Source organism: Hordeum vulgare, chromosome 1H, assembly GCF_904849725.1.
Source record: "Hordeum vulgare subsp. vulgare chromosome 1H, MorexV3_pseudomolecules_assembly, whole genome shotgun sequence".
NCBI lineage: Eukaryota > Viridiplantae > Streptophyta > Magnoliopsida > Poales > Poaceae > Hordeum > Hordeum vulgare.
Window position 1 is genome coordinate 39,841,338 of NC_058518.1, and position 19,432 is coordinate 39,860,769.

Genomic DNA, 19,432 nt, shown 5'->3' on the forward strand with positions numbered 1-19,432 from the left:
TCTACCTGAGTAGTAACCATAGAGGCATGCTTACTCAGAAGCTTAAGATCATTGAGTTTCTGTCCACACAAGCACTTAAATGACTAAGCATACGAGCATTCTTTTCCAATTGTGTGCTAACATAATCATTGAAACTCTGTTGTTTGGCAACAAAGTTATCAAATTCATCCATGCATAAGCTAGCAGGTTTATTAAAAGGAATATCACTCTCATCAAACCTACACAGAGAATTTATTTCTACTACCTGTATCGGGTTATCGAGACCATGGATCTCTTCGATAGGTGGTAGATTTTTGACATCTTCAGATTTAATGCCTTTCTCTCGCATAGATTTCTTAGCTTCTTGCATATCTTCAGGACTGAGGAATATAATACCTCTTTTCTTTGGAGTTGGCTTGGGAGGTGGTTCGGGAATAGTCCAAGCATACTCATTGCACAAGATGTTATGCAACAGAATCTCAGCTTGTTCTACGGTTCGTTCCCTAAAAACACTACCGGCACAACTATCTATGTGGTCTTTGGAAGCATCGGTAAGTCCATTATAGAAGATATCAAGTATCTCATTCTTCTCAAGAGGGTGATCAGGCAAAGCATTCAGTAGCTGGATGAGCCTCCCCCAAGCTTGTGGGAGACTCTCTTCTTCAGCTTGAGCAAAGTTGTATATTTCCTGCAAGGCAGCTTGCTTCTTATGGGCAGGGAAATATGTTTCAGAGAAGTAGTAGACCATATCCTGGGGGCTACGCACACAACCAGGAGCAAGAGAAGTGAACCAGGTCTTAGCATCATCCTTTAGCGAGAAAGGAAACAACTTGAGCAAGTAGTTGAGAATTCATAATCCTTATCGGTCACAAAGATAGGCAAAGTGGCAAACTTCGGGTCGTATTTCATCCTAGCATTCAGAGATTTTTATTTCCACTTGCACAGAAGTTTCTCAACATCATAACTATCCTTACACGCAAGAAAATCCTCAGCTATCTCTCCCTCCATAACATAGCGCGCATCAGGCATATCAGGCAATTCAGGCATACTAGCAGGTTCTACTTCAAGAGTATCAACAGTTTCAGAAGTATCATCACGTCTAGCAGCAGCTCTAGCAATATGTGCATCAAGGGCACCAAGTGGCAAAGCAATATCAGGCATAGTATCAAGCATAGTATCAAGCATAGCATCATCATAAGCATCATCAAGCATAGGCGATATATCAAGATTTCTAGCAGGAGGTGATGTCACAAACTTACTCAAAACTGAAGATGAATCAAGTGCAGAGCTAGATGGTAGTTCCTTACCTCTCCTCATAGTGGAAGGTAGGATTTTAGTTCTTGGATCTTTCGGATTCCTCATAGTGACCAGAAGACGTCAATCCCAAGTGACTCAGAGAATATAGCTGTGCCTCCCCGGCAACGACGCAAGAAAAAGCCTTGATGTCCCACAAGCGTATGGGATCGCAACAGTTTTCGAGGGTAGAGTATTCAACCCAAATTTATTGATTTGACTCAAGGGGAAGCGAAAGAATATTCTCAAGTATTAGAAGTTGAGTTGTCAATTCAACCACACCTGAAAGATTAGTGTCTGCAAGCAAAGTATTAGTAGCAAGGTGGTATGATAGCAACGGTGCGAGAAAAAGCCTTGTTGACGGGATGTTAGTGCCGCTTACCTAGCCTTGGCAATGGCACCAACAAAGTCTTGCAACAAGTAACAAAGGAGTAGTAAGGAACAGTAGTAGCAGCAGCAGCAAAGTAAGAAGTAACAACAGTAGTGACAGCAGCAGCAAAGTGGCCCAATCCCTTTTGTAGCAAGGGACAAGCCAAGGCAAAGTAACGTAGCGAGAACCAGTAGTAAAAGACTCGTAGGCAGTGGATCGGTGATGGATGAGTATGACGGATGTGATTCATCATGTAACAGCTATAACACGGAGAGATATGTAACTAGATCCCGTTCGTCAATCTAATGTAGGCATGTATTCCGTATGTAGTCATACGTGCTTAGGGAAAAGAACTTGCATGACATCTATTGTCCATCCCTCCTGTGGCAGCGGGGTCCTAATGGAAACTACGGGATATTAAGGTTCTCCTTTTAATAAAGAACCGGCCAACGCATTAACACGCGGTGAATACATGCACTCCTCATACTATGGTCATCTCCGGGAGTGGTTCCGGCTATTGTCACTCTGGGGTTGCCGGGTCATAACACATAGTAGGTGACTACAACTTGCAAGATAGGATCTAAAACACACATATATTGGCGAGAACATAATAGGTTCAGATCTGAAATCATGGCACTCGGGCCCTAGTGACAAGCATTAAGCATAGCCAAGTAGTAGCAACATCAATCTAGAACATAGTGGATACTAGGGATCAATCCCCGTCAAGAACTAACTCGATTACATGATAGATCTCATCCAACTCATCACCGTCCAGCAAGCCTACGATGAGATTACTCACGAACGATGAAGAGCATCATGGAACTGTCGATGGAGAAAGGTTGATGATGACTGATACGTCCATTTTGCATCATGTTTTCATGTTGATATTTATGGCTTGTTTGGCTGTTATTTCACTTCACGGTACTATTCTTATGCCTTTTCTCTCTTATTTTGCAAGGTTTACATGAAGAGGGAGAATACCGGCAACTGGAATTATGGCCTGAAAGTGGAGCAAAGTTGAGATACCTATTCTGCGCAACTCCAAACGCCGTGAAAATCAACGGGGATTTTTCCCAATATATAAACAATATTGGGCCGAAGAAGTACCGGAGGGGCACCAGGGGGTGCCCACAAGCCTGCACGATGCGGCCACCCCCCAGGCTGCGCCATGGGGGCTTGTGGGCAGCCCACTGGCCCCCTCTTTTGCTATATGGAGGGTTTCATCCAGAAAAAAAATCAGAAGGGCGCTTTTTCGTGGTTTCGCCGCCGCCACGAGCCGGAACTTGAGCAGAACTAATCTAGAGCTCCGGTAGGACGATCCTGTCGGGGAAACTTCCCTCCCGGAGGGGGAAATCATCGCCAGCCGCATCACCAACACTCCTCTCGTCGGAGGGGAGGCATCTTCATCAACATCTTCATCAGCACCATCTCCTCTCCAATCCCTAGTTCATCTCTTGTAACCAATCTCCGTCTCACAACTCCGATTGGTACTTGTAAGGTTGCTAGTAGTGTTGATTACTCTTTGTATTTGATGCTAGTTGGATCACTTGGTGGAAGAGTTTATGTTCAGATCCTTGATGCTACTCATTACACCTCTGATCATGACTACGATTATGCTTTGTGAGTAGTTACTTTTGTTCCTGAGGACATGGGATAAGTCATGCTAATAATAGTCATGTGAATTTGGTATTCGTCCGGTATTTTGATATTTTGTATGTTGTTTTTCCTCTAGTGGTGTTATGTGAACGTCGACTACATAACACTTCACCATTATTTGGGCCTAGAGGAAGGCATTGGGAAGTAGTAAGTAGATGATGGGTTGCTAGAGTGACAGAAGCTTAAGCCCTAGTTTATGCGTTGCTTCGTAAGGGGCTGATTTGGATCCACTAGTTTAATGCTATGGTTAGAGTTTGTCTTAATTCTTCTTTCGTAGTTGCGGATGCTTGCGAGAGGGGTTAATCATAAGTGGGATGCTTGTCCAAGTAAGGGCAGTACCCAAGCGCCGGTCCACCCACATATCAAACTATCAAAGTAACGAACGCGAATCATATGAACATGATGAAACTAGCATGACAGAAATTCTCGTGTGTCCTCGGGAGCGTTTTTCCTCTTATAAGACTTTGTCCAGGCTTGTCCCTTGCTACAAAATATATTGGGCCACTTTGCTGCACCGTTGCTACTTTTGTTACTTGTTGCTTGCTACGAATCATCTCACCACACAATCACTCGTTACCGACAATTTCAGTGCCTGCAGATTTTTCCTTGCTGAAAACCACTTGTCAAATCCTTCTGCTCCTCGTTGGGTTCGACACTCTTACTTATCAAAAGGACTACGATTGATCCCGTATACTTGTGGGTCATCAATGACGATGGCGACGATTTCCCCTCTCCGGAGCCCGAAACGGACTCCGGATCTGCCCTCCAGATGAAGAACAGGATGTGGCGGCACCTCCATATCGCAAAACACGATGAAACCTTCTCTCTGATTTTTTTTCCAGGCGAAACGGAAGATATAGAGCTGAGATTGGGGGCGGTGGTGCCACGTGGGCCCCACAAGCCTGCATGGCGCGGCCATAGGGGGTGGCCGCGGCCTGTGGGCTTGTGGCCCACTAGCAAGCCCCCTCCGGTGGATCTTTGCATAGGTATTTTTCTTTTATTCCAGAAAATATCTCCGTCAATTTTCAGGACATTCCGAGAACTTTTATTTCTGCACAAAAACAACACCATGGCAATTCTACTGAAAACAGCGTTAGTCCGGGTTAGTTCCATTCAAATCATGCAAATTAGAGTCCAAAACAAGGGCAAAAGAGTTCGGAAAAGTAGATACGACGGAGACGTATCAATGACGATCTTGAATTCCTCAAGATAGACCACCTTTCTTGATTACGTTGGCTCGATGAAGACTAGTTGATTGCTCCCTCATACCCGCTATGGGTGAGCCACTCTTCAACACAACTTCACAAGTCCATAGCCATCTCAATGGACGGCAAGCTTCAAACATGATCTCTTCGTGATGCTCCACTTGAACTTGCACACCACAATCTTCATCACGGACGCCACTTGATGTCATCTTACATGGGTCATATGAGATCTCCCTCTTGACGCAAGCCCATGGAAACACACCTAACCCCACATAGAACTATCATTAAGACCATGGGTTAGTACACAAAGCGTAATGGACACTACTTACCATACCATGAGATCACTTGATCCCTCTCGGAACATCTTGTAAGCTTTATGTGTTGATCAACTTGATTTACTCTTGACTTAGTATTGATCAACCTTGTGTCTTTATGACCAAACTTTGGATAAAACCTTGAATAGCACCTTGGTCATTATGTAAACTCATTGAAACCAACAGATGGGTTTCAATAAGTGCCTATGGACAAATTCTTCAAATGTAACTCAAGGCAACCATTAGTCCATAGGGATTGTCATTAATTACCAAAACCACATATGGAGAAATATGCTCTAACAACTGTGAATAATTAGCCATAATATTATCAAGCAATTTAGTAGCATAACCCAAAGTAATTTCAATAAAACTACCACCGGCGATGGAATCTAAAAGATTTCTAGAGACAAAATTCAATCCCGTAAAAAAGAATTGTATGATCATCCACATATTCAAATCATGAGTTGGCCAGTTTCTTATCATCAATTTCATACTTCCCAAAATTCGGCAACATGCTCATGCTCAAGTTGTTTAGAAGTCATAATCTGATTTCTAAGAGAAACAATTTTCGCGGGAGGAAAATACTTTGTGATAAAAGCATATTTGCACTTGTTCCGAGAATCAATACTATTTCGTGGCAAAGAGCAAAACCAAATTTTAGCACAATCACGCAAAGAGAACAGAAACAATTTCAACATTACAATATGATTGTCCACATCTTTCTTGTTTTGCATATCACACAATTCTATGGAAGTGTTTAGATGGCACGTGACATCCACATTAGGAGTACCGAAAAATTGCTCCTTCATAACAAGATTCAACAAAGCGGCATTAATATCATAAGACTCTGCACTAGTGGCGGGAGGAGCAATCAGAGTGTTAATAAAATCATTGTTACTAGTATTGGAAATATCACACAATTTAGTGTTTTCTTGAGTCATCGTGACTACTCAAGCAAGAACACAAGCAAACAAGACATCCAACAAGAAAACGGCAAACAGAGGGAAGGCAAATAAAAAAGGAAATTTTTTGTGAAGTGAGGGAGGGGAAAATGAGAGGCAAATGGGAAATAATGTAATTGCAGGGAGATAAGAGTTATGTGTAGGAACCTGATAGATCTTGCCTTCATCTTCCCCGGCAACGGCGCCAGAAATCTTGATTCCCCGCTGATTGTATTGGTTTCCCTCCAAGCTTAAAGGGCGATGTAGCACATCGACGGTAAGTATTTCCCTCAGTTATGAAACGAAGGTATCAATCCAGTAGGAAGATCCACAAGACTATGTAAGCAGCACCTACACGCAAATAACAAATCCTCGCAACCCAACGCGTGGAGGGGTTGTCAATCCCTCGTGGGTAAAGTAAGGATAGATTGACAGATGCAAATAAGAGTGATAGAAAATAAAACGCAACAAGGTATTTTTGGGTATTTTGATAATATAGATCTAAAAAAGCAAATAAAATAAAAACACAAATAGCAAAGTAGAGATTGCAAATAGATGATGTGAAGTAGGCCTGAGGGCCGTAGGTGATGACCCACAAGTATATGGGGTCAATTGTAGCCTTTTTGATAAGTAAGAGTGTCGAACACAATGAGGAGCAGAAGGAAATGACAAGTGGTTTTCAGCAAGATAATGTGTGCAAGTGCTAAAATTGTAAGTAGCGGAGTAGTTTGATAGCAAGATAATTTGTAACGAGCAAGTAACATAAGTAGTAACAAAAGTGCAGCAAGGTAGACCATTCCTTTTGAGGCAAAGGACATGCCAATACAGTCTCTTATGATAAGCAAAGTGTTCTTGAGGGTACACGGGAATTTCATCCAGTCACTTCCATCATGTTGGCTTAACTCGTGTTCACTACTTTGATAATTTGGTATGTGGGTGGACCGGTGCTTAGTTGATGTTCTTACTTGAAAAAACATCCTACTTATGATTAACCCTCTCGCAAGCATCCTCAAGTACGATAAAACTATTAAGAATAAATTCTAACCATAGCATTAAACTTTTGGATCCAATCGATCCCTTACGGAATAGCGCATAAACTAGGGTTTAAGGTTCTGTCACTCTCGCAACCCATCATCTAATAACTACTCCACAATGCATTCCCTTAGGCCCAAATATGGTGAAGTGTCATGTAGTCGATGTTCACATGACACCACTAAGGGAATCACAACATACATATCATCAAAATATCGAACACATATCAAGTTCACATGATTACTTGCAACATGATTTCTTTCGTGACCTCAAGAACAAAAGTAACTACTCAAAAATGATAATCATGCTCAAGATCAGAGGGGTATTAAATAGCACAATGGATGTGGACATATAATCTTCCACCAAATAAACCATATAGTAATCAACTACAAGATGTAATCAACACTACTAGTCACCCACAAGCACCAATCTATAGTTCCGGTACAAAGATTGAACACAAGAGATGAACAAGGGTTTGAGAGGAGTTGGTGTTGTTGAAGATGTTAGTGAAGATATCCCTCCCCAAGATGGGAAAGTTGTTGGCGATGATGATGACGCTGATTTCCCCCTCTGGGAGGGAAGTTCCCCCGGTGGAATCGCTCCACCGAAGGGGAAAAGTGCTCCTGCCTAAGTTCTGCCTCGAGACAGCGGCACTTCGTCCCTAAAGTCCTCACATTCTTTTTTCTAGGTCAAAATGTCTTATATACCAGAAGAGGGGCACCGGAGGTGGGCCTTGGTGAGCACAACCCACCGGGGCACGCCTAGGTTCCCTGGCTCGCCCAGGTGGGTTGTGCCCACTTGGTGGGCCCCCTCTTGAACTTATTTGCTCCAATATTCCTCAAATATTCCATAAAAATTCCTCGTAAAGTTTCTGCTCATTTGGGTTGTGCAGAATAGATAGCCTGACATAGCTTTTTCAGGTCCAGATTTCCAGCTGCCAGAATTCTCCCCCTTTGTGTATACCTTGCATATTATGAGAGAAAAGGCATTAGAATTACTCCAAAAAGCATTATTATACAATAAAACAACATAAATAATAGTAGGAAACATGATGCAAAATGGATGTATCAACTCCCCCAAGCTTAGACCTCGCTTGTCCTCAAGTGAAAACGAAAATCGAGAAACATGTCCACATGCTTAGAGAGAGAGAGGTGTCGATAAAAAACAAAAATACGGACATAGCAGCATCATGTAACTTACTATAACAACAACAAACTTTAACATAATTTTTTTATCATAGAATTTTTATCATAGGCTTCTCATGAACAATTGACAATTCATCACAACATCGAAGTATAAAGCATAAACTCTATTAGAAATCAACAAACTATGTTCTCAGTCTACTTTGCAACTACAATTCATCATCTTTTCAGGAAGGGTCACATATCGGAGCCGTTAGGCAAGTACACATACTCAACCATCATTTAGTCTTCTATGACTGCTAAAACTCACCGCGTACACATGAGCAAAACGGTTCAATCGGGCAGATAGAAAGATAGGGGCTTATAGTTTCGCCTCCCAACGAATTCACCTCAAGGGTGATGTCAACAATAATAACTCATCCACCCATATTCAACTGGATATATGTGCCTAGATCTTTCCTCACCACATGATGCTTGCCCAAGGAGAAAATAAAAAGGAATAGAGAGAAAAACTTTGACTCTTGCATGAAAGTAAATACATAAAAGTAAAAGATATGCCCTTCGCAGAGGGAAGCAGAGGTTTCCATGCGCTTTTCATTTGTATGCTCAACCCCTTAGTGTAAGAGAACGTCACTTTATATTGCCCCTTGTGATGGCAATGTTTATTATGCAGTCTGTCGCTTTTATTCTTCACCATCACAAGTTCGTACAACGCTCAATTTTCCCTTACACTAAATGATTTTACACTTTTAGAAGCAATTTTTATTGCCATTTTTGCACCTATGAAAACTTACTTGAAGGATCTTACTCAATCCATAGGTAGGTATGGTGGACTCTCAAACAAGATTTGGGTTTAAGGGTTTTGGATGCACAAGTAGTATCTCTACTTAGTGCAGAGTTTTTGGCTAGCAAAGATAGGGGCAAGCACCACATGTCGAAGGATCCATGACAATATAACTTCTATGTGAATATGAACAAACATAATTCATTATGTTGTCTTCCTTGTCCAATGTCAACAATTTTCGCATATAATATTTTGATGGGTTCTCACAATCACAAAAGATTTCCACGATAGTGTATTTGCATGTGAATCTTCTCTTCCCTTATTTCATGAGTTGCATCATTGACCAATGTGGTGTTTGTCAATCTACAATAAATTTTTCTACTTATACTTTTCCTTGTGTAATGTCATCACTTACCATAAGATTAGCATATGATCTTTTTCATTTATTTCCTTTCTTTTTATTGAAACAAGAAAGTAAAGAAGTCAAAACTCAAACTAAACTTTATTATACATCTCGCACACGATTGCATAGATTGATCACTAAGCAAACTCTTGGAAAGAAAGGATCGAACTAAACTTTTATTCATCTAAAGAAAAAGATAACCATGGATAGAACTAAGAAAAGTAAAGGCAAAAGATAGTGGAGATGATACGATACCGGGGCACCTCCCCCAAGCTTGGTGAAAGCCAAGGGGAGTGACCATACCCGATACTCAATTTTCTTTTGGTGATGAAGAAGGAGGTGCTGGTGATGAAGTAGAAGCAATCTTGTCCTCCAGTTTCCATGGAAGAGGCTCACCATCATAAGAGGAAGAGTGAGTCTCTCGAATCCTGCAACTGGCAGCCAAACTCATATGTTTAAACCTTGCCTCATATTCAAAGACTTGGCTTTGAAGGTCGTGGATCTGGCTATGGATGAAGTTTATTTGCTCATTGAGGGAGAAGACGATGTCCTTCATGGACTTGCCATCCACCTTGTGATCACGGGTGTAGTCCACGATCATGATGTGATTGGCATTGAACCCACGTTCCACCATCCCCTTGACCTGGAAGACTTCCTGCTCCATAGCTTCAAGCCTGGCCTCCACGGATCCAGTCCCCTTGGGTCCTTGCACATCACGGATGTGTAGGACCCCATCGCGCATCTAGATAGCTTGAGGGTGCTGCATCACTTCCCGTAGATATGGGTTGATGACATTGTCGAAGAACTTGTCCTTGGAGGAGCTTGAAGCGGCCATGGTGGATTGGATCTGACACAAAATAGCAAGAAAAGAAAACAGGAGACTTCTCCGTGATACGGAGGTCAACAGGTTCGAGGGGCATATAAAGATTTTTTTTATCTTGGTGAACAAGCAGAACGGAATAAAAACGGAATCTGGAAAGTACCCCTGGTTTCGAGGTGTATCGTGCCCACCAGGGTCACTTTCCTAGAAGTTTCTTATTTTCCTAATTTTTTAAATATTCCAAAAGTGACTGTCGGATTTCGGGCTCCGCAAAACCCTAAAGATTCGAAACCAGGGGCGTGTGCAAAGATCTCTCTCGGACTCACCTCATCTAGCTCGCTACTCGATGGAGATGGCAAAGAACTCACTCGATGGTGAGGAATACACAGAACACGAGAGTTTACCTAGATTCGGGCCGCTGAGAAGCTTCATACCCTACTCCTGCTTTGGTGGATTGCATCTCATGGAGGTTGGAGGATGAACTAGTATAGTGTTTGAGGGCCTCCGGAGGCTGGATGGCATTTGCGTGGCGCAGGTGGGTCAATGAATCGATCTCCTCCTCTACGGAGCAACCTATCCCCTATATATAGTGGCGGCCCTGGTCCTCTTCCCTTATCGTTTCGGCAGGAAGGGATCCCACAAGGGCTAATTTCAAAGGGGGACACGGGAACATGCTCCCCCTGTCCAAAAGTGGTCTTTGCCTGCAAAGTGGTTGCCAGTGCTGCAGGGACGGGTTCAGGGATGACGTCCGTCCTACCGGCGGGCGGCCATGGTCTTGTTGCACCAGAATGGAAACCTTTGGGAGATGCCTTCGGGACCTGTGTGCGTCCTTGCCCCCTTTCCACTAAAGGGGAAACCGCACCGTCCTGTTGTTCGCTGTTCGCGTGTCCTTCCTCTGCGTCATCCTTGACTCGTGAGCCCGGGCCTCGCCTCGGAATATCCGCCGGTCCGGAGGGGTCCTGAGGAGGCCCCCTATGGGTCTTGATGTTGTTCCTCCTTGCGAGGCTTGGTCCCTCGCGAGGGCCTTGCCTTGAGCGATGTCGGGCCTGTTGGTTTTCGGTCAATGAAGTGGGCCAGCCCTGGGCCGCACGCAGGCAGGTCTGGGTACCCCCATTCCCAGAATGCCGATAGTAGCACCCGGGCCCAAGGCGTGCCTCGGTTGGCTTCTCGGCTAAGCCTTGAAGGCTGCCTGAAGTGTCACTGGCCCTAGTTGCCTGCGGTCCAGGCGGCACACGTGTCCAGTAGCCATGTGGTGACGCTCTCGCTCCTCGAGGCGTCCGGGGTGCGCAGGCCACGATGGTGCGATCTCCAAGAACCGTGGAAGCCATCATTGTTCTCATTGAATGGCATCGGTGCGACCTGACCACACCCACGACCCTCGTGGACGTGACCGCTTGTTGGATAGGTGAAGTGATGTGGGCGGCAACGGCCCGTTGGCCCACCTCGCGACCTCCATGGGGTGCACGATGCTCGTGCTCCCACGACGGTTGGTGGCCGTGGTTCGCCTATAAATCTGCCCTGCCCCCGTCAAGGGGGAGCCACTGCAATCCTGAACTTCATCTCTGCTTCCTATGGCTCCATCGAGAAAAACTCCTCTCCTCTTTATTTTTCTGTCTTCCATGGCGTCTCCGGGAGGCGCACTTGGCAGGGGGAAGTGCGCGGCTCCGTCCCCCCCCCCCCCCCCGCCCCCGGAAGCAGCGGCGAAGGGCCTTCAAGTCCTCCGCGCGTCCATCACCGCTGGGCTCTGGCCCATGAGTAAGTCCCTCGCCTACGCCTCTTTTCATGGTTATCCTGTCCGCTGCTTGGTGGTTGATCTCACCTCTTCTCCGGTGCACCCTCCGCCAAGAAACCCAAGCTTGGCGAGCTTCAGGAGGAGGTGGAGGGGCTGCGAGCCCAGCTCGAGAGCGCCGAGCCGGAGCCGGCATCATTGCAGCAGCAGATCCAGGAGGCGACCGACGCCGTTCAGGCCGCCCAGGACGAGGCGGCGTACGCCGGGATGATGGCATCCCAACGCGTCAAACAGATCGAGGGCATCGCCTGTAGGGCGGTAGGCGTGACGTGCCGGTTCGTGGGAGATGCCCCGGCGTTGCAAAATGTGAGATGCAACGGGGGCTACCTCGCCTTATTCCAGAAGGTGGTCGAGACGGTGGAGGCTGGTGTCTCCCGCATGGAGGAGGACAGCGCGGCTGACGCGCACGAGCTTTTGGGCCTTTCCTTGACGCTCGTCTTCTCCAACCTACATCACCTTGTCCCGCAGCTCGACCTCCGGTGCGTCGTCGAGCCGGCACCCGCTGAGTCCCGTCGTCTTCTCCGGGATGAAGTCCGCCTGCACGTGGACGTCTTGATGGAGCGGTATGTCTGGGTGCCCGTCTCTAGCAAGGAGGAGGGCTCTGATGTCGAGCCTGCAGGCGCCAAGGGCGACGTTGGCGGCCTCTCCCCCTAGGCGCCCCCGCTTCTGCTTAGCTGCTCCTGTGATGTTGGATCAAGAACTCTCCCTTGTCGGACGTTAAACTTTTGTGTTATTACCTTTGTCGTCCATCATTTTCCCTTTCGCTCTTGAATTGATGGTTTGCTCGCTGGTGGTCGTTGCGGTTCGGCTTCGAAACTTAGGGCCCGTCGCTGCCCCAGCCATAGCTCGGGGGTAACAGCGGCCAGGGCCCTCAGGAGGTCCCGTCCTCCCGAGGCACCGCTCGTGCCGCTGCACGCTTGGTCGATGGCCTCGTTCCTCGCCACAGCTGAATCCTTAGGCGCTGCATCCCTTCGTTTGTACGCGTGTTTTTAATTTGTTGTTGGTTTGGCGTGAAACCAAATGACCCCCGTCTAGGCCTGCGGGGTACTTAGCTCGTGGGTTTGTGTCGGTCCCTTCCGTAGGTCCTCCTGAGTAGCTCCTTCTCTGTAGGTGGGATGGGGTGGAGACCCTTTCGTCCCTCTATGTTTGCGGGCCCTGGTCCCGCACCTTATGACCGGCGAGGCTCCTGAGGCTCGATGTTTAGAATCCCCCTTTGGCGCTTGAGTGATTCCTCTTCCGGTTTCTTTGGTCATCGCCCCAGGACGCCCTGAGGCCTCCTGAGACTCTTTGTGGTGATACCGTGCTTCGATTCAGACCCCCGAGCGGGGGTTGATCGCCGAAAATGTTTGCCCCTGGGACGGCAAGTCCTTGCTTTCGCTCCTTGGCCCCTAGGGGCGGTGCGGGGCATGTAACTCCTCAGAAAATCCAGAAAGAGAGGCTTCAAAGCTGAGAAAGCACAAGAGGAAATTCCACTCCCTTTTTGTTTTTAAAACATCAACTTTTAAAACTGACAGATTTAAGTCCGGCAGGAGATAGTTTGAAATCCAGGAAAAAGCAAGCATACGACGCGTCCGGCACCTAGGCTGGCATAGTCATTGGTGGACTATGTGGGTTTACTTGCTAGATGCGGGCATAGTCATTGGTGGACTGAGTTGGTTGCCTCCGTCTTCTCCCCAGCGCGGAGCATATGGCTTCCACTAGGCGTGGGGTGGACCCCTTCCGCGTACTCGGGGGGCCCTAGGCGTATACAGCCTCGGCTCGTTATTACGTGAGAGTGTCACGGTTGGGGTGTATATGGGAGGTCACGTGGACACTTTGGCCTCGCGAGTGTCCCTACCCCCGAGGCATAGGCGCCTGATTCCAAAAGTCATTGGTGGACTATGTTGATTGCCTCCGTCTATACCCAGCGCGGAGCATAGGTCTTCCACTAGACGTGGGGGGACCCCTTCCACGTCCTCGGGGGGCCCTGGGCGTATATAGCCTCGGCTCGTTATTACGTGAGAGTGTCATGGGATGAAGTAGGTTCCAGAAGGATTAAAGGACGATGCAGAGGTGCGACGGGTTGATGCAGGTCCTACGCGCTCCTCCTCTTGAGGCCGATTGAGGGCTTTTCTATTGCTCTACATTAGCAGGTCCCAGTCCCGCACATTTCCCTACCGCCGTGAGGCGCCTGACGGGGCAAGGCCCTGGCTCCCCTAATATTGACTGAATGTGCCTGGATGACACCGGTGTGGCCAAGTGGCTTTGTTACTGGTAAGGCTCCTGAGGCGCGATGCTCACGAGCCCCCTTTAACGTTCGAGCGGCTCTGCATCGCACAGATCCAGTCCTACACATTTCCCAACCGCCGTTGCATGCGACCGAATGAACGGGCGTAGCTACGGGGTCAAGCCCTGCCACCGCTGATAACGACCGAATGTCCATGGACGATATCAAGGGTGGCAGGTGGCCTTATGACCAGTAAGGCCCCTGAGGCGCAATGCTCAGGAGCCCCCTTTTGACGCTCAAGCGCCCCCCATCTCGTCATGTTGATTGTGGCCCTGGGAAGCTGTGAGGCCTCCCCAGGTCCCGCGACGGGGTGTCGTGCACCGGCCGGAGCCCCCGAGCGGGGGGATAAATCGCCCGAAGATGCAAGCAAGGCAAGATGTCAGGTCACCAAATGGATGTAGCATGAGTTATAGAAACATGAGTAAATGGTATGATAGGCAGGGGCATGCCGTGAACACTTGAAGTTCCTACGGTCAGCAGGCACTCCCTAGAGCAGTGAACCCAAAAAATTACTTCATATAGCGTTTTCGCATATGAGGGGCGCCTCGCGAGGCCTGGCCCTCGGCACCTGCTCCAGCTCCGTGGTTGCCGCGGGTGACCCGCGCCACTGGTGTCTTGTCGCTTCATATGACTTGTTCTCCTGAGGCCCGGGGTCCAGTTCTTCGGACTTCCTCCGCGGGGGCGGCGGCTGGCGTCATGCCCCGCGGCCTGGGGGAGCTAGGGGCTGTTGGAGAACGTCGCATGGGAAACAACAAATTTCCTACGCGCACGAAGACCTATCATGGTGATGTTCATCTACGAGAGGGGATGAGTGATCTACGTACCCTTGTAGACCGCACAGCAGAAGCGTTAGAGAACGCGCTTGATGTAGTGGAACGTCCTCACGTCCCTCGATCCGCCCCGCGAACAATCCCGCGATCAGTCCCACGATCTAGTACCGAACGGACGGCACCTCCGCGTTCAGCACACGTACAGCTCGACGATGATCTCGGCCTTCTTGATCCAGCAAGAGAGACAGAGAGGTAGAAGAGTTCTCCGGCAGCGTGACGGCGCTCCGGAGGTTGGTGATGACCTTGTCTCAGCAGGGCTCCGCCCGAGCTCCGCAGAAACGCGATCTAGAGGAAAAACCGTGGAGGTATGTGGTCGGGCTGCCGTGGAAAAGTCGTCTCAAATCAGCCCTAAAACCTCCGTATATATAGGTGGGAGGGAGGGGGCCTTGCCTTGGGGTCCAAGGACCCTCAAGGGGGTAGGCCGAGCCAAGGGGGAGGACTCTCCCCCCCAAACCGAGTTGGACTAGGTTTGGTGGGAGGGAGTCCCCCTTCCTTCCCACCTCCTCCTTTTTTTTTCTTTCTCTCTTGATTTTCTTCTCCTTGGCGCATAGGGCACTTGTGGGCTGTCCCACCAGCCCACTAAGGGCTGGTGTGTCTCCCCCAAGGCCTATGGGCTTCCCCGGGGTGGGTTGCCCCCCCGGTGAACTCCCGGAACCCATTCGTCATTCCCGATACATTCCCGGTAACTCCGAAAACCTTCCGGTAATCAAATGAGGTCATCCTATATATCAATCTTCGTTTTCGGACCATTCCGGACACCCTCGTGACGTCCGAGATCTCATCCGGTACTCCGAACAACATTCGGTAACCAACCATATAACTCAAATACGCATAAAACAACGTCGAACCTTAAGTGTGCAGACCCTGCGGGTTCGAGAACTATGTAGACATGACCCGAGAGACTCCTCGGTCAATATCCAATAGCGGGACCTGGATGCCCATATTGGATCCTACATATTCTACAAATATCTTATCGTTTGAACCTCAATGCCAGGGATTCGTATAATCCCGTATGTCATTCCCTTTGTCCTTCGGTATGTTACTTGCTCGAGATTCGATCGTCAGTATCCGCTTACCTATTTCAATCTCGTTTACCGGCAAGTCTCTTTACTCGTTCCGTAATACAAGATCCCGCAACTTACACTAAGTTACATTGCTTGCAAGGCTTGTGTGTGATGTTGTATTACCGAGTGGGCCCCGAGATACCTCTCCGTCACACGGAGTGACAAATCCCAGTCTTGATCCATACTAACTCAACTAACACCTTCGGAGATACGTGTAGAGCATCTTTATAGTCACCCAGTTACGTTGCGACGTTTGATACACACAAAGCATTCCTCCGGTGTCAGTGAGTTATATGATCTCATGGTCATAGGAATAAATACTTGACATGCAGAAAACAGTAGCAACAAAATGACACGATCAACATGCTACGTCTATTAGTTTGGGTCTAGTCCATCACGTGATTCTCCCAATGACGTGATCAAGTTATCAAGCAACAACACCTTGTTCATAATCAGAAGACACTGACTATCATTGACCAACTGGCTAGCCAACTAGAGGCATGCTAGGCACGGTGTTTTGTCTATGTATCCACACATGTAAATGAGTCTTCATTCAATACAATTATAGCATGGATAATAAACTATTATCTTGATACAGGAATTATAATAATAACCATATTTATTATTGCCTCTAGGGCATAATTCCAACAGTCTCCCACTTGCACTAGAGTCAATAATCCAGCCCTCACATCACCATGTGAATTACATTGTAATAAATCTAACACCCGTACCGTTCTGGTGTCGATCATGTTTTGGCCGTGGAAGAGGTTTAGTCAGCGGGTCTGCTACATTCAGATCCGTGTGCACTTTGCATATATTTACGTCCTCTTCCTCGACGTAGTCGCGGATGAGGTTGAAGCGTCGTTTGATGTGTCTGGTCTTCTTGTGAAACCGTGGTTCCTTTGCTAAGGCAATGGCACCCGTGTTGTCACAGAACAAGGTTATTGGATCCAGTGCACTTGGCACCACTCCAAGATCCGTCATGAACTGCTTCATCCAGACACCCTCCTTAGCCGCCTCCGAGGCAGCCATGTACTCCGCTTCACATGTAGAATCTGCTACGACGCTTTGCTTGGAACTGCACCAGCTTACTGCACCCCCATTAAGAATAAATACGTATCCGGTTTGCGACTTAGAGTCGTCCGGATCTGTGTCAAAGCTTGCATCGACGTAACCTTTTACGGCGAGCTCTTCGTCACCTCCATACACGAGAAACATCTCCTTAGTCCTTTTCAGGTACTTCAGGATATTCTTGACCGCTGTCCAGTGATCCACTCCTGGATTACTCTGGAACCTACCTGCCATACTTATGGCCAGGCTAACATCCGGTCTAGTGCACAGCATCGCATACATGATAGAACCTATGGCTGAAGCATAGGGGACGGAGCGCATATGCTCTCTATCTTCATCAGTTGCTGGGCACTGAGTCTTACTCAATCTCGTACCTTGTAAAACTGGCAAGAACCCTTTCTTGGACTGTTCCATTTTGAACCTCTTCAAAACTTTATCAAGGTATGTGCTTTGTGAAAGTCCTGTCAGGCGTTTTGATCTATCCCTATAGATCTTAATGCCTAGAATGTAAGCAGCTTCTCCTAGGTCCTTCATAGAGAAACTTTTATTCAAGTAACCTTTTATGCTCTCCAAAAGCTCTACGTTGTTTCCAATCAGTAATATGTCATCCACATATAATATTAGAAACGCCACAGAGCTCCCACTCACTTTCTTGTAAATACAGGATTCTCCAACCACTTGTATAAACCCAAATGCTTTGATCACCTCATCAAAGCGTTTGTTCCAACTCCGAGATGCTTGCACCAGTCCATAAATGGATCCCTGGAGCTTGCACACCTTGTCAGCATTTTTAGGATCGACAAAACCTTCGGGTTGCATCATATACAACTCTTCCTTAAGGAAACCGTTAAGGAACGCCGTTTTGACATCCATCTGCCAGATTTCATAATCGAAAAATGCAGCTATTGCTAACATGATTCTGACGGACTTAAGCATCGCTACGGGTGAGACAGTCTCATCATAGTCAACTCCTGGAACTTGTGAAAAACCCTTTGCCACAAGTCGAGCTTTATAAACGGTCACATTACCGTCAGCGTCCGTCTTCTTCTTAAAGATCCATTTGTTCTGAATAGCCTTGCGGCCCTCAGGTAGTATCTCCAAAGTCCACACTTTGTTCTCATACATGGATCCTATCTCGGATTTCATCGCTTCTAGCCATTTGTTGGAATCTGGGCCCACCATTGCTTCTTCATAATTTGCAGGTTCATTGTTGTCTAACAAGATGATTGATAAGACGGGATTACCGTACCACTCTGGAGCAGCGCGTGATCTCGTCGACCTGCGTGGTTCAACAGAAACTTGAACTGGAGTTTCATGATCATCATCATTAACTTCCTCCTCAACCGGCGTCGCAACGACAGAGGTTTCCCCTTGCCCTGCGCCACCATCCAGAGGGATGAGAGGTTCGACAACCTCGTCAAGTTCTATCTTCCTCCCACTCAATTCTCTCGAGAGAAACTCCTTCTCGAGAAAAGCTCCGTTTTTAGCAACAAACACTTTGCCCTCGGTTTTGAGATAGAAGGTGTACCCAACTGTCTCTTTTGGGTAACCTATGAAGACGCACTTTTCCGCTTTGGGTTCCAGCTTTTCAGGCTGAAGCTTTTTGACATAAGCATCACATCCCCAAACTTTAAGAAACGGCTTATTTCAATTGAAGGTATGGCCATATAGTCGTGCCCGGGAGATCTCATCTTGTTCTCTTGGGTGAATTAGCAATAGATGGTGGTCGTCGTGGACAAAAACTAGCATATGGTCAAAACTTTTGCCAAAAATAATAGGATATTTAACACATTCACCATGTACCATAATTAGGACAAAACTTTCTCCGCACTTAATTAAGCTTCCATTTTTATTGATACATAAAATGGAGAAAATTTGTAGTCGGCATATATGGTGAAAAAATAACTTATTTCCATTTAATATATGACATGATCATTTAACATATGATGATATTATGTCGAGCTGTCGAGTTAAAATCGAGCGAGCCAATATTCAATATTATGTCGAGATCAGCTTGTTTCTTAGTCGAGCTACATTAAGTATGCAAAATCGGCTCATTTCTTGTCGAGTTGATCTCGAGTCGAGCGGAAAAAATGAGACGATCTCAAATTGCTCACGAGCCATCAGCTTTTCTTGCACCCCTACCCAGAACCCCTTCCGGCATTGCCGACCAAAACCGGTAAAAACCCGGAACTATTTCGGAACCCGAATACCAACTTTCCATACGTGAATCTTTACCTCGGACCATTCCGGAGATCCTCGTCACGTCAGGGATATTATTTGGGACTCCGGACAACATTTAGTCACCAACATACATATCCCAATAATACTATATCGTCATCAAACGTTAAGTGTACGAACCCTATGGGTTCGAGAATCATGTTGACATGACCGAGACACCTCTCGAGTCAATAACCAATATTAGGACCTGGATGTTCATATTGGTTCCAACATATTCAACAAAGATCTTTAT